Source organism: Lygodium microphyllum, chromosome 11 (assembly GCF_053477565.2).
Source record: "Lygodium microphyllum isolate KBCC chromosome 11, Lygodium_microphyllum_v1.1.10, whole genome shotgun sequence".
Lineage (NCBI taxonomy): Eukaryota > Viridiplantae > Streptophyta > Polypodiopsida > Schizaeales > Lygodiaceae > Lygodium > Lygodium microphyllum.
The window spans coordinates 102,188,940-102,205,852 of NC_141145.1; the positions used below are offsets into that span (position 1 = coordinate 102,188,940).

General features: G+C 41.4%; 1 pseudogene; it reads right to left on the bottom strand.

Moving 5' to 3' along the window:
* Nucleotides 1-1,158: 1,158 nt before the first annotated feature.
* Nucleotides 1,159-4,357, bottom strand: LOC148029170 (pentatricopeptide repeat-containing protein At3g12770 pseudogene; annotated as a pseudogene).
* Nucleotides 4,358-16,913: the final 12,556 nt, after the last annotated feature.

Genomic DNA, 16,913 nt, shown 5'->3' on the forward strand with positions numbered 1-16,913 from the left:
AATGATGTCACCAATAAGTTGGAGTTACCAGATCTCTACCATCATAATCTCCTCTCAGGGTTTCAGCCACCTATTCTCTCCTTCCAGCCTTGGAGCATTGCCATGCGCTTCCTGAAGTTGATCTTTTCATCTTCATGGCAAATATCCATTTCCTTATGCTAGCACACCTGCACATTGTACAAGTAAAGGAGTGAATGAGGCCCTTAAAAAGGAAGGTGATGCAGGGAATGTTGCAACAATGCCTTACGTACAGCTGCAGCTGTTAAACCTCCTCCTCTAGAGGAGCTAGTGGGGTGGCTGTAATGTTATCAGATTGGTCTGGAAAGCAGTTCTCTCTGTGCCTGGATGTAAAATGTTGCCAAATTCCCAAGTGTATTGATTAGTTTGTCCATATGTTGGGCCAATTTCTTTGTGCCTAGGGCAAGTCATGCCGCCAATCAGACTAGTTTACAGTTTACATCTCTATATAGCCTCCTGATGTATTGACTCATTCTATGCAGCTCATCTATTGTCTTGTGAGTTTTTCTCCATAGAGTTCTCCCATGGTAACAGAACGAATGATCTGAAGGAGCTCATATGCAGCTGTTGCAAGTGTGGGTGTTGTTGGAGACTGTGGTCTTCACATAGCCCTTGATCAGCTCAACTTTAGCTAAATCAGAATGCCTGACTAACCGAGTCAGTACTCCAGACTCTCATGGAGGCAACATGTCTGCAGAGCCTGTAAGAACCAGTTTTTATGTTGAAAGGTGTCCATTCATTAATTTTGTGTTCATGGCACATGGAAATTCAGCCTGCTATTCACATCAGCAGCTCCCAAGTAACTTAATTCAGTGGATAGTTAAACAGTAGCCTTCAATTTCCCAGCATGCATCTGTTACATGCTTTTAGTAGTTGTATGTTCGGGTCAATTAGAGGCATGGAAATCAATGCACAAAAACAATTTTCAACATCAGTACCTTAAAGCCCTTAAATGCTGAAGGTTTTTTTCTGAGACTGCACATTATTGGTGGAAAGTTGAAACCTTGCATTTTTCAAAAAGCATGCGACTTATAGTTTGGATAGCTTACAACTCTTCTAGATTAGTTGAAGGAATTTGCATATTCTTTGTCAAATATGAAGTTATCAACTTAATCTGTGCAGACCCAGACTCAGTTGCAATTATGAAATACAAAGTGCTGATTTATAGATGTGTTCAAGTAGACTTTAAGGATGAAAGCTTCATCAACCTTCATCACCTCGTTCTTACTTCCTAGAAAATAGATTACAGAGAGTTAGCCTTGATACATATACACATTTGGAGCCTTTCTCAACCATGGTATTGATGAGCATTTCAAAATGCAAAGCAGATCTCAAAGTGTACAAGGATCTATAAAGACAGATGGCTTGGCTTTTTGAATGCATAACAAAAATATTTTTAAACCTGAAATTAGCGGGCACTATTTCAGATAAACCACTGGCATTGTCATCCATTATCGCCACATGAACATATCCCATCCTCCATATGGTGTATGCAGTATGTATCTTTGATAATTATCTCACGTCTTTCTATCTTGGAAATTACTTTGACTGTGCTATGGCAATCATTGCACATTCGTAGATTCTTGGTGACACGAATGCTTGCACCTACGGGTGAACTGAGAATACCAAAAGCTATAGCTTGTCTCTCAGCATGTCCACAAAGTGTGTTCTCTTCCTCCTTTGCCATGTGTGTTGAGCTCTTAAATCCACTCTCCTTCATTTGCTCATTTAACCTCTTCAAAATGGCATGAATGTTGTCACTTTGCGGGTGACTTTGGTCCCCAACAATGAACTCGTGCACCCCATCACTAATCTCAATCCATGCCTTTGCAGGTTTTTTCCATGCACCTGCCTGTCGTCTGAGTTCATCTATTTCTGCGGCATGATCTGTCATGCCAGACTTGGAGTAGATATCTGACATCAGCACATATCCAGCAGCATCCTGGGGATCTAGCTGCACAATTTGATCAAAGCATTGCCTTCCTAGCTCAATGTTGCTATATTTTTTGCAAGCTGAAAGCAAAGATGTCAGTGCAACAAGATTGGGCTGAATAACATCCTTTGCTGCATCAAGATCTCCTGAACGGGCCAGAAGGTCACTCATACAGTTATTATGAACCATATTTGGTGGCATGCCATAATCTTCTTGCATCATTCTGAAGTACTTTTGACCCTCACCAACTTGGCCTGCACGTGTGCATGCAGCAAAAATGCTGGTAAATGTCATGACGTCTGGCTTAATGCCTTCAGCCTGCATATTCTCAAAACACTCTATGGCAGATTCAAGGTTTCCACATTGGGCATATCCTGCAATTAATGCCCCCCATGATGCCACGTTCTTTTCTGGCATTTCATCAAAAACTGCCAGTGCCTCTTGCATGCTGCCAGCTTTGGCATACATGTCAACCAGAGCATTTCCGATAATAGGATCAGGTAGTAAGCCACTTTGCATTATCTGTTTGTGAATTATCCTGCCCTGCACTGAGGCCCCTATGCTGCCACACGCTTTCAAAATGCTCAGGAAAGTGACATTGTCAGGCTTTATGCCCTCATGCTGCATCTTGGCAAAGCAATCCAAAGCAAGCCGGCCTTCACCATGTTGAGCATATCCAGAAATCATTGCATTCCAAGAAACAACATTTTGATTAGCTAATTCATCAAGGACAGTGCGTGCCTTGTCCAAGCAGCCACATCTGGCATACATATCCAGAAGTGTATTGCCAACAATTTGATCTGATTCAAATCCATTTTCAACAATCTGATCATGGATGAGGCTGCCTTGTGTCAAATCCCCTAAGCTGCCACAAGCCTTCAAGAGACTCACAAAAATGATGGCATCAGGCTTTATTCCCTCTTGCTGCATCTTGTTTAAACATTCTAGAGCACGAAAACCTTCCCCATTCTGTGCATATGCTGAAATAATACAACCCCAGGACACCACATCTCGATTCACCAATGTGTCAAACACAGTCTCAGCCGTTTTCAAGTCACCGCATTTGGCATACATATCAACCAGTGCATTAACTACACCAGCATCCATATGAAGCCCACATTTCATGACCTGTTCATGTATGAGCTTACCTTTCTCTAGAGCTTTCATGCTGCCACATGCTTTCAAGGTGGTTGTAAATGAAATTTTGGTTGGCTTTATGCCTTCCTGCTGCATTTTCTCAAAACAGTTCACTGCAGAAGGATAGTCGTCATGATTGCTGTACCCTGCAATCATGGCATTCCATGAGACAACATCCCACTGCACCATATTATCAAATACTTCCCTAGCTCTATTCAAGTCACCACACTTAGCATACATATCAACCAGGGTATTGCAGACTGACAAATCTCTTTCCAGTTGACGTTTCATGATCTGCTTATGAATAGAATTCCCCTGAGTAAGGTTCCCTGTGCCACTACATGCCTTCAAAATACTTACAAATACAACCCTATCTGGCTGGATACCAGCCTCCTGCATCTGCTGGAAGCAGTCTAATGCAAGATGACATTTACCATGATAGACATATCCTGCAATCATGGTGCCCCATGATACCACATCTCGCCACGGCATCTCACCAAAGACTCTGGAAGCCTCTGACAGGTCGCCGCATTTGGCATACATATCGATCAATGCATTTGCCACAAACAAATCAGAATGAAGCCTAGCGTGACGAATCTCCTCATGAATTAGCTTGCCCTGCTCCATGGCGGAAGCCATGGTGCAAGTCTTCAAAAGGGCAAGATAAATATATGTGTCAGCCTCCACTCCTGAGAGGGTCATCCTGTCATATAATTCCATGGCCTTCTCAACATTTCCAACGGCAGCATAGGGGGAGATGATAGCGCTCCATGTGTAAACACTAGGTTGTGCTACTTTGCAGAAGGCTTGGGATGCATCATCCAAGCTACCGATGGAGGCGAACAAGCGGATGAGGTGATCTGCGAGGAAAGGTGCAGAATCGAGGCCACTGTGCGCCATGAGGGATTGAATGTATCTGCAAGACTGGAGGCTTGGATGTTTTGCACACTCCTTGAGGAGACGATAGGCGTGTTCCTTTGTGATGCAGGCTCCACTGTCGACCATATCCTGAGCCTGACCGAGAGCGTCGTCGAGCCATGCCTGGTTGGTGCTCGATGGGATGGATGCCTTTTGCTGAGCAGGCGGAGCTCGGATACTGAAGCTCGAGACCTTGCGGGCATGCGATAGAGGGGCGGACCCGACAGAAGGGCATTGATCAGGGGAGGATGATCCCGGCGAGAAGCCACAGGGGGAGTGCAGAGGAAGAGCAGCCATGGCAGGTGGCGAGAAGCTGGTTGAGAACACGACTGAAAAATCGTAGTATCTTATTTTGCATTTTCTCAATCGGGAATTTTCTTCTCCATACTAAATTTCATTCTTTTCTTAAACAATAAAGTCCTCTTATTATGTGATTCTTGTGCACCGAGTCCCACTGATGTGTTACTGAGAATAAAACTGCGAAAATGCACTCCACTCAGGTATAGTATAGCACAAGACCTAGATTGTGTATTATCCATGCTAAATTATCTATATCTATATTATTGTATTATATATAGTTTTTTTTAGGGATGTGATATTGGGGGTAAATGTATTTTTGCCTAGTCGTCTATGTATTACTGTATTAATAGTACCCGTCATTGTACACTGTAGGTGGCAGGCGTCCATCACCATCACTTTATTCTTTATTCTTTTAGTGACAGTTTGAATAAAGAAAAACCCGATCACACATTGTGACTGTTGGAGTTTCTATTTATATCTCTCTATCTTCTTGCTCTTGCTCTCCGCCAGAGCTCACCTCGAAGCAAGGTTCAATCATTCTCACCTTACAACTTGTATCAGAGCTTAGTCATAGAGCTTGGCCCGGCATTACTTCAACTCGGATTGAAGACCTAGAGCTTGGAGCTTCAATGCCAGCCATGGCTTCTTCCACCCGATGTAAGATTTCATCTCTCATCTCTCCTCGGCCCTCATAGGCTCTTTGCAGGTGTTCCTTGGCTTCATTAGGCACCTTGTATGCCCCCATTTTCCCCCTTATCCTCACCATAACCAGCAAGCCCCACAGTAGCATCTCGCATTTTGTTTTTGTGCATGTTTCAAATTTTGGCTCAAAAATACAAAATTTTCTTATATCTCGGGCATCCGGAACCCGATTTAGGCAAGATAAGAGTCTAACTTGGGGTTTTGACACACTTCAAACGCAATGGCGATGTCAAATCTACCAAATTCTAATCACATCATTTTTTGCAACAGATCTGAGTTGATTCACAGCAAGAAAATGCCATACTCTTAGCTTATGTGATACTCCCGAGGCTTGGTATTTGATGCCCAGATGCTTTGGGGATGTTTGCCCAATGTTTTGAGATGCTTTGGGACTTGGTTTGAGCTTCCATAGCTCAATTTATACAGGGATTTACTGTTGTACATTGTTTGGGCAACAAGGTTTTATTAGGGACGGCTTATGCATAATGCTCTTTGTTGACATTCGGGTGTCCTATTGGATGTATTGATACTTGGTCATCATGGTTTATGCCCAGACATGCTATTTGAGAGCTATTGAGCCTTGATTTGGATGCAGACACTTTGTTATTGGTTGGGATTTATTCTACCTTAGTTGACATGTTATTTTACCTCTAGTTTGGTTATGCCTATTGGTTTTGGGCTATGTCTTTGGGATATACACTGAAGTATTGACCTTCGGGGTACGACATTAAGCTTGTCTTTGGTTCTTCCAGATCTTCATTTGAGCTTGAGCTCAGCTTTAGAATGCATTTAATACTCTGTCTTGGATGTACACATAGCATGTATGTTACCTATGTCTGACCGGTCTTGACATGCTTGGCCTATGCCACTACTACATGCTAGTTACATTGTTTGGAGTTGATTGCTACTAGTGCCTTGTCTTGGCTTATATCTGGATTCCCAGAACTTACTTGGGATATTTTTTGGCTTGCCAAAGTTGTATTTGGGATATAGTTAATATCTATGGATGCTCTAATTCGAGGCTACAGAGCCTATATGCTCATGATGTCTTATTGATGTCTGATCTTGGATCTTTCGTCACAGTGCTCTCATATGCCTTTCTTGAGCTTCTTGGTTTAATCCATGCGGCTTTTGTGCTAGTGGGAGCATCGTTGGATGTTTGGCAAGGTGGTTTATGCTATTGAGCTTTGAGTCTTCTGAGACTGGAATCTTCTTCACTTGGATGTTGCATGGTTGATATGCCATGGTTCACATGCATGTACTTGGGTTGATTTGGGCTTTGCACTCCTTGAGCATACACCTCTTTGTGTCAAGTCTTGCCAGTGTTGTGTACACTTTGCCTTATTACACAGGGGGTGTACGGATTCATTTGACATGCTTGGGTGTTTGCTCGATGTTCATATGATTGTCATATGCTAATTTATGCCCGCTTGATGTTGGTTATGCTTTGACAGTCAGTGGTTGACTTGGTGCATTGATTTTGCTTACAATTTGATCTCATTGTACCTGGCTGTAATTTATTACAGCAAGCAATTATGTATGGACTGATGTGGAATTTTCATGCTGAATCATCTTGATTTTATGTACTTTTGATGGTACTTGGCATGCAACATCATTAACTATCAGTTAGTGGTCATTTTGCCTTGGTTTTGGTGGTATTTTGACTGTACAACAGAAAACAGTAAGCAGTTTTGAACTGTCTGCATTGTTTTGGACTGCATTATGGATTCTTCTTCCAATAGACATAATTAGTACCATTAAGATTAGTCTAAGTGAGTCATGGGATGTATTCCGCATTGGCTTATGTGCTCCTGCTATTATTTTGAACTTGCTTGATGTAGAGAGTGCTTTTTTGCAGGAAGAGATCAATCGTAAGAACTTGGATGCCTATTGTGTGTCGCATGCTTTGACTGTTAGAGGTAGAGATGGTAATGGCAAGAATGACCGTGGGAATGGCCATAGCAAAGACTTGCAGAAGTCTAGGTCTAAGCCGCGTGGTAAGTTGTGCAGCAAGTCTCATGGGAGAAATGCTAATGTGACATGTTATCATTGCGGCAAGAAGGGTCATATACGCCCATAGTATCATGAGTTGCATAATGAGAAGTGCAAAGAGAATGGGAAAGACAAAGTACAGGAAAAGTCCTCTGATCACAGCATTATGCTTACGAAATCCAATGTGAAAATCGAGGAGATAAATGTCATGCAGACTGATGACTCTGATGGGGAGTACATACTTGCAACTAGTTCTTGCGATGCTACGTCGTTGACCGATGTTCACTCTATGTATGCGCAGTGCTGGCTTTTGGATTCTGGTGGTTCATTTCATGTTACACCATGGTGTGAGCGGTTCCACTCCTACTGCACTATCTTTGGTTCAATTCAGTTGGGTGATGACATGTCACTTACTATTGTTGGCATTGGGGATGTATGGCTGCAGTTCTCTATTGGCATTACTTTTCTGTTACAGGATATACGTCATGTACATGCACTTATACACAGTCTTATGTCTACAGGGCAGCTTAATGATACTAGGTTTCATGTTTCATTTGGAGATTCTGCCTGGAAGATCACACGTGGTAGACTTGTGCTTGCTAGAGGTGCCAAAGCTGGTAGCCTCTATCATCTTGTAGTTGATGGGTCCTCTATTGTCCATGTTTTGTCAATGGGCTCCATCCCACATGTATCTCTTTGGCATGCCCATTTGGGCCATATGTCCTTGAAGGGAATGAAAATCCTTTCTGGTTTGCAATACTTACTGCCCCTTGACTATGCATGTTTTGATTCATGTGAGCATTGTCTTTATGACAGACAGACTAGAAATACGCATAAGAAGTCTGGTAGGACACACATAAGTGAGCCCCTAGCATTGGTACATTCGGATGTCTGTGGACCCATGCGCTATCAGTCTATGGGTGGTGCAAAGTATTTTGTGACGTTCATTGAATATTTGTCGTGTAAAGTCTAGGCTTACCCCATTAATCTTAAGTCAGAAGTCTTGGCTATATTTCAGAGATGGCTTGCATTGGTCGAGAACCAGACTGGGCATAGATTGAAATGCCTTAGGACTAACAATGGGGGAGAATATATGTCACATTCTTTTGAGCAACTGTGTGACAAGAGGGGTATTAAGCGTTAGTTGACCGCCCTCTATATCCCACCCTAAAATGGTTTGGCTGAGCGGATGAATAGAACCATCCATGAGAGTGTACGCAATATGATTAGCCATGCAAGCTTACCACAGAGCTTTTGGGCAGAGGCAGTTAGTACAGTTGTGCATGTCATAAATAGATAATCTTCTAGTGGTTTGGATTTCCAGGTTGCAGAGGAGGTATGGACTGGGAAACCTCCATCTTATGCGCATCTACGTGTCTTTGGATGTGAGGCATTCTGCCATGTGCCCAAAGACAAGCGTACTAAGTTGGATCCTAAGAGTGTCAAATGCATTTTCCTTGGCTATGGGGATGCAGGCGAGATGGGTTACCACCTCTGGGATCCGCAAGCGTGGAAAGTCATCCATAACCATGAAGTAGTCTTGCATGAAGACAAGATGCATAGGCAACCTGAGAAGGTGGTAGAGATACGTAGGGTTATATTTCAGGAGAAGCCACGTGCTCCTGCTGCACAGCCAGTTGGACAGCTTGTAGCAGCAGTTGATACACATGACTAGGGTGTTGGATTGGCCGGCAGAGCCTTCGTGAGACGATCTACTAGAGATAGATGTCCACCTAATAGATTTGAGCCATTGATGCATTATGTCTTGGTTACAGATGCAGGACAGTCTCTCACCTATGATGAGGCTATGCGCAAGGGTGATAGTCACTCCTAGGAGAGAGCTATGCAATCTGAGATAGACTCCCTGCACAATAATATGACTTGGGATTTGTTACATTGCCTCATGGCAAGAAGGCTTTGCCATGCAAATGGGTGTACAAGCTAAAAAGTACCCCTCAAAACCCCAAGCCGGCTTATAAGGCAAGACTTGTCACTAAGGGTTTTAAACAGGAGCATGGAGTTGACTTTGATGAAGTCTTTTCTCCTGTGGTCAAGATGAATACCCTACGCTTGGTTTTGGCCTTAGTTGCGTAGCTTGACTTGGACTTATACTAGATGGATGTCAAGACTGCATTCTTGCATGGGGATCTGCATGATGAGATATACATGGAGCAGCCTAAGGGCCTTGCAAAACCTAGCAGGGAGCACCTAGTGTGCAAGTTGAAGAAAAGTCTTTATGGCTTGAAGCATACACCTAGGGAGTGGTATCATAAGTTTGATGCCTTTATGTAGTCACAGGGCTACAGCAGGAGTGTATGGATCCGTGTCTTAACATGAAGAAAGCCTGTGATGGCTCATTGCTTATTTTGGTACTTTATGTGGATGATATGCTGATAGCAGGGAAAGCTCATGATGAGTTGGATGCTCTTAAATATCAGCTAAATAAGAGCTTTGAGATGAAGGATTTGGAACAAGCCTCTCAAATTCTTGGTATGCGCATTAAGCACGCAGGCATCAAGGACTACTCTACCTCTCACAGAGGGAGTACATTCATAAAATCCTTGAGCATTTCCGCATGCATGACGTAAAGCCTATTGGCTATCCATTACCTTCATATGTGAAAGTTTCACAGACCGATTGTCTCCAGATGGATGATCAAAGTGCTGAGATGGCCAAGATCCCTTATACATCAGCCGTGGGCAGTTTGATGTATGTCATGATAGCCACTTGCCCAGATATTGCCTTTGCGATTGGTGTTGTGGCACGTTATATGGCTACATCTGGCAAAAAGCATTGGGATGCCGTAATGAGTATCATGAGATACTTGAAGGGCACAGTAGATATGTGTATTTGCTATAGCAACCAGAATAAAGGAGTTGTGGGCTACACAGACTCTGATTATGCAGGACATGCAGATAGTAGGAAGTCCACTTCTGACTATGTCTTCACCTATGCTAGAGGCGCTGTTTCTTGGATGTCCAGGGTTCAGAAGTGTACAGCTCTCTCTACCACTGAGGTCGAGTATGTTGCGGCCACTAAGGCTTGAAAGGAGGCCATATGGTTGGGCCGTTTGGTTCATGACCTTGGGATTGATATTATACCTACGCTGCTTTCGGATTATATGAGTGCTATTCAGCTAGCCAAGAATCCGGTCTTCCATGCGAAGATGAAACACATTGAGGTGAGGCATCACTTGATACATTGGGTCATGGAGGACAAGTCTGTTGACCTTGTCAAGATCTCCACTAACGAAAATCCTGCAGATCTACTCACGAAAAGCCTCACTACTGAGCGCTTTGCCTTCCTCAAGAGATTGATGGGTGTTGGATGAGATGACATTTTTCCTCATCCTATTGTACATGTGTACATTGTAATGTTTTTTCTTTTTCTTTTCACTCCTCATTGGGTTGGAGTTCCCATTTGTGTCTTTCTCTCTTCTTGCTCTTTCTCTCTGCCATAGCTCACTTCCAAGCAAGCTTTGATCCTTCTCACCTTTCATGTGATTGGGCTGCATCTTGCCAAGTGTGCTACACCAATTAGCGATTGATGGTTGCATAATAAGAAATGTTAGGTCAAGAGTTTAGTGCCTACAATTGAGTAGCTCCACCGTGCCTTACCCTTAGAGGTGCAAGAGTTCAATGCCTACAATTGAATGGCTCCACAAGCATATGTGGCACATTTAAAGAAACCTCCCAAACCACTGTATGGTTTTTCCCAAAGGTTTAGGCACAAACAATGGGTCTCTCTTTGAAATGTAAAGGCATTACTTTTCTCTTATTGGCTAAAAACTCCTCTATTTCTATGTTAAGGTCACTCTCCTCTCTCTCTCTCTATATATATATATGTGTGTGTGTGTGTGCGTGTGTGTAATATCTCATGTCATAGCAACAATGGATAGAGAATGAGGATTTTAGCAAACAAATCTCACATAGTGATAAGGTTGACGATGCATAGATGCTACAAATGAAGTCATTTGGTATTAACTAATCTCTTCAATGTTTCACTTTTCTTGGGTGGTGATGGGGAAGAATCCAAGGTGCAAGACTCTGCATCTATTGTTCTATCCAATTAATGGTGCCTTGGTGTCTCTCTAACTACACTCTATCTTCCTTCCCTCCTCCACCATCAGTTCCACCTTTTGCCTTTTGGTTTAACACAATTATGATACCCATGTTCTTTTGTGTTCCCATGCAGTACTACATTAATGTGTATATTGCCATGCAACATGTCAATGCCACGTTGTGCTTGTGAGTCTCTCACTCAAGTCCCAACTCATGTACATATTTGTTATTGACACAATGAAGCTAGTGGTTTACAACTTAACTCTAACTTGTATGTAAGTGATCTATATTTGATTTATCAAATATTAATTATGCAATGCAATAACTCACGATTGCAAGTGATTCATAATTGATGCTTGTCTTTAAAAGGGCCTTCAACTAAGTCTAATGGCTTTGGAAACTAGAAAGCCACAAACTTACATCTATTGCATCTATTCTCACTACATCATTTTCGATGACTCATAGACTCACATGAATAGGAAAAGAGAAATTTGAATTTTTTTGCATATCCAAGATACAATGAAGGATGGACTAGTGCAATCCAATTCATAAGTGTAATGGATGGACAAGTGTGGTACAACTGAAAGGTCAACTTGTTATTCCATTCCCTAAATCACACTTGTTGATATCTTGCAGTTTTTTAATCACTACATATGGGTCTACGGTGTAGAGGCAATCATCAAGACCCACGGACCGCTTACTGCTTCAAGCGTTCCAAGCCGAGCACTAATGGCTACCTCTCGTATAGACGATGCGCTATCCATCTCTACGGGTGTAGTGAGCTTACATCCATGCCCGATTGAGTTACCTCCTCTCCTGAGCACTCCGGTAGCTCCACGATCCAAGTGCAAGATTTAAGCAATCTCCATCCTCAAGCTCCATGCTCCAAGCTCCATTGCCACGAGTAAGAGAAGAGAAGAGAAGAGAAGAAGAGAGGAGAAGATGGAGAGCTTCTCCTTGGTCCCTCACCCTCACACACTCACTCCCTCACACTCTCACACTCCCTCTCTCAAGCACAAGCTCAAGCAAGCAAGAAGAAGATGGAGAGTTTCTCCTTGGTCCCTCACCCTCACACACTCACTCCCTCACACTCTCACACTCCCTCTCTCAAGCACAAGCTCAAGCAAGCAACAAGAAGAACTCAAAGGTAAAATTACTCATGCAATTTTATAAGTTGTATGTAAAAGACAATTCATCTATGACTATACACATCAATAATTTCAAGAGCCTTAAAACTTAGTTAGCAACTCTTAAAAAGAATATTGATGAGGATGAGGCAATAGCAGTGTTACTTGCCAGTGTGAATCATGAACCATATGAGAACCTTGTTTCAACACTAAGTAATGTTCCCAGTCTCTCACTCAAAGACGTTGAGCACTCACTGCTTGATGGAGAAAGAAAATTTAAAAGAAAGGATGTAAAAGAAACCAGCTCAAGGGATAACCTCTTGTACACCAAGGGTACTTATGCAGGAAAAGGACGTGGTCAAGGATTCACCACCAACAACAATAAGGACTGAATTATTTTTCATTACTGGGCAAGACTGGTCACATAGCCAGTGAATGCTTCCACAAGAAGAGAGCACAAGAGGTGCAAGAAGACCACCACCAAAGCCAGCTTATGCATGAAGAAGAAGAAGAATAAGATGCTTCCGCCACCATCAAAAACTCTGACAGATTATTCTAAAGAAATTTTCATTGTATCTTTCCCATAGTGGATCATGTTTTTCCCATATTGGATGTTTTCTTTCCCTTAGTGGATTTGTATTGAAAAAACCCTTGCCAAAAATGTAAAATTTCAAGCTTGACTTGACTAGGCTACCCATGAGCTAGTCTCCCAGGCCATGTCATCATGTAGGGGGGGCAAAAGCCAGCAAGTGTAGGAATTCACCATTTGAGGGGGGAGGGGGGGGGGGGGGGGGTTGGAAATAGGTCAAATGATGTATGCTGCATGATGAGGAGACTTGTATCCCATAAGCACAGTGAGGAGAGTGGAGAAGTCGGAAAGCTATAAAGACATGTACTTGGTTCACTTTTCAAAAAATGCTATTGTACTTTGTACTTCACTATGAGTCCCTGTCATGTCCTACTCAGGATTGTGTTTATGATTCCAAGCATTCTATCTTGGAACCTAATTCAACCGAGTAATAGTTAGTGTCATTTGCCTATATTGTCATGGTTCTAGTTACTACATTCCAACCTCCATAGCTATAGTCATGCTCAAGATCCATGTCCTTCAACAACATGGACACCACATCATCACATACAACACAAAACTAGGTTCTTCCGTAAATTAATGATATTTAATTAATACATAAATATGAACATAAATAAAAGAGTTTGAGTATTCAATAAAAAATTTATGATTAAATAAAAAAGTTTCAGTAGGGGCTATTAATTTAGAGTTTTAAATTCTGAAAGGTAGAATAAATTGCATGACATCCCAATGCATTGAATAAATTCTCTCTAGTTACATATAAATAAAGAGCATCAAAGAATTCCATTTTTAAAACTTTTATTCAAAAAGGATCATTAGAAAAATGCACAACAAACTTTATAAGAATTAGGAAGCAAGAAATTGCATCAAGTATATTTCTTTAGTATTCCAAATGCATAAATTTAGAGAATTATTTAGTATTTATAAATCATATTAACATAGAGAAATAATTTTTAAGCATTCATAAACCATACAAAGTGAATTAAGATGATTAAATTAGGTGATGAAAGTTATTGATTAGAAGCACAGTCTTTAGAGAAAATTTCACAATTATCAAATTAAGTCAAAATTACTAAATTGCATATATAGTTCATTAGAAATTATTGAATTGAGTATGTAACTATTAAAACCTAGGATATTCAAATCAATTCACTTTGCCAACATGTCCTAGTGCTTGTATTTCACTTTGCCAACATGACAGAGTGAAATACAAGTGCTAGGACATGAAGTAACTAAAAGGATGATATAATTCTCCTTTGAGAAAAATAAAATTCTAAAAATTCCTAGGAAAAGCACTCACCTTATTGACTCATCTAGCTTCTAAGGTATCGTGATTCCAAGGTTTGAACTTAGTTTTCACAAATTAGGATGAATTTGAACTATTTTTTAACATATAGAAATTTAGAAAAATAGTCAAGACTCATAATAAGGTCAAGTGACTAACGTTTATGAACAAGATTACGAACAAAGACTAATAATAACCAAGGAAATATCAATGAAGAAAGACTAATCAAAATTCAGATCTCAAAAAAGTAGACTTAGAAAAGAAAAATCCGAAGGAAAACTAGAAGAAATCTAAGAAGCTAGAAATATGACTAAGTTGGAAAGAATTGCCGCTAAGTTAAGATATGCCTTGATTGCCTTCCCATTTGTGTAGAAATATTGCTTGAGGAAAAATTGCTTGTGCTTGAAACTGTGCGTACAAGTTTAACTTGATGCACTTAGAAAGTTATTTGAATTGAGTAAAAATCCTAATGTGCTAAGTTTACAATAGGATAAAAAGGAGAGCATATTAAACCTTCCCCAAGGCTAGCTACAGATCCCTTTTCCAATGGAGATTAGCTTTGTCATCTCAGAGATTTTAGACCAAGCCGAATGACAAGAGGCCATTGCATAGGGGGATCCTTGGGTGGGAGGAATTGAGGGTGCTAGGGGGGCTCTTGCCAGTAAACTCCTAGACTCTTAGGAATCGTCAAAACACTTGCATGACTTGGGATGGACTTTATGAGAGCCTCGATACTAGTTACGAGTAAATCTTAGTAAAATAAAGGCCTTCATACTATGCATCCATATGGATGGAAGGTGAACAATTGTATAAGAATCTCTATTAAGTAAAGAAGTTTTCCAAAGGATTGTTTTTATTGTTTGTGTGTTGTGACTAAAATTATGTGAATGAAAATTATAACTAAAAGGATTAATCAAGAAAAATGATTTTATGCATACAACTTAAATGTGTAAGGTAAGTAGAAAACTAAAACTACCCAAGGGAAGTAGGAGGGTGCAATTTTTGACAAATCGACCATAAGGCAGGGTGGTCTCAGTAAGCCGAGAGCTTCTTTACAAATTTGATGCTTTATAGTATATGAAATATTGACCCAAGGAATCAATTAGACCCTTGACTCCATATCATTTCAAGGGAATAGAGTGAGACTTTGCCTCATAGGCAAAGAGGTCACTGTACTCATAATCCCTCTTATTTCTCACTCTTCTTGAACCAAGTGCGATATGAGTCAGCTTCGGCCAATCTAGCACAAGGAGTTGCTTGAAGACCAATGCTAGTGAACTTAGAGAGGTGACCTTAGTTTACTTAAAACCCAAATTTTAGGTCAATTCTTATGGGAACATTCAAGACCTTTCATTGTGAAGTGGACTTGAGAGAGTTTAGGCAGCAAACCTTGTGTTATTCAAAATAATAGCGAGCAATATCACTTAGAAAATCATCTTGATGGATCACTAAAAGTTTCCCCTAAAGCATGCTCATCACACATGGTCTTTTTCCCACATCTTACATTTTATATCCACGAAACCCCGATCCCACACCCCTTAACCTGAACCACCCCTCACACATGGCATGAGGGAGATCCTAAACTCATAGTGGTCCCTTGATTTGAAGTATTACAATGCCAATTCCAAGTGTACAAAATTTTGAAAAGATAAGTACAATCTTAAAGTGAAATCAATATCTTAAACACATGAATGCAAAGCACGTGAACAATAAGCATGTGGTCCTGGTATAACCCCTAATCCATGGGCAAGTTGTCGGGTGAGGTCTCTTTCCATTGGCTCTTTTGGCCTTTACCTCCTCGTACACCCAATGCTCTCATGATATCTTTAATCATTAGTCACATAGAAACCTGCTGCATGTCTTTGTCCTTGCCTGAAATCTGACAAAGCTAAGAGGGGTGAAGGGTCAATTTTTCATTATTGTGGTGCCATAGTATGAGGTGAGGGGTTGAGTAGGGGCACTCAAAGGATAGAGCCAATATTCTGGACTATTGATGCCATTGTGGTGGGGCATGGACTCCCAAGCTATTCTCCATTTGCTGCTTCAGGACGTCATGGTGGACAATCAGGAGTGCAGACCAAGCAAGAATGTTGGTTGGTTGGGAGCACCGAATGGTGGGAAGTGCCAATCGAGAGTGTGGATTCTTGTTGGTTGAGAGTGAAAATTTTGGCTAGTTAGGAGTGCAGATCAACCCACCATCTAGACTACCCAGAAGCTCTAGAATAAGGTCCCAGGTTCTAGCCATACTCGAGTGAAGGTTTACTACATCCACACATGTATACTAGTCAAAAATAGCTCCATTTGCAAGTGTAATGAGGCAATACCTCCTTGCTTCGATGCATGCCATTTCAATAGTGTAGAGTGCATGATGTGTCAAGGCTAGCAGACAAGGTAAATGAAGACGATTTTCCTAGTCATTGCTAGTCCATAGTATCATAGAGACTGCCTTCAAGAAGGCTCATATAGCAAGTTTGAGGATCCAAGAAGCACAAGCGAGCCTACCTCTAAAAAGGCTTGTGGATAGAGTGTGACCAAGCCAAAACTGCCCTCACTTGGCACTTGGCAACAATTGCAATGAGAAAAGAGACAATAGTAGGGAGCACCATCATGTAGTTGTGACAAGGCGTCATGGACAATTCCATGGACTATATCTCCTAAGGTCGAAGAAATATTATACATGGTTGCCAATGTGTTTAGGAGTGGGGGAAAGGTTTACCCTTCCCTATCTCCAACAAGGAAATGCACAAAGAGAGACTTGAACGAGAGAGAGAGAGAGAGAGAGAGAGAGAGAGAGAGAGAGAGAGAGAGAGAGAGAGAGAGAGAGAGAGAGAGAGAGAGAGAGAGAGAGAGA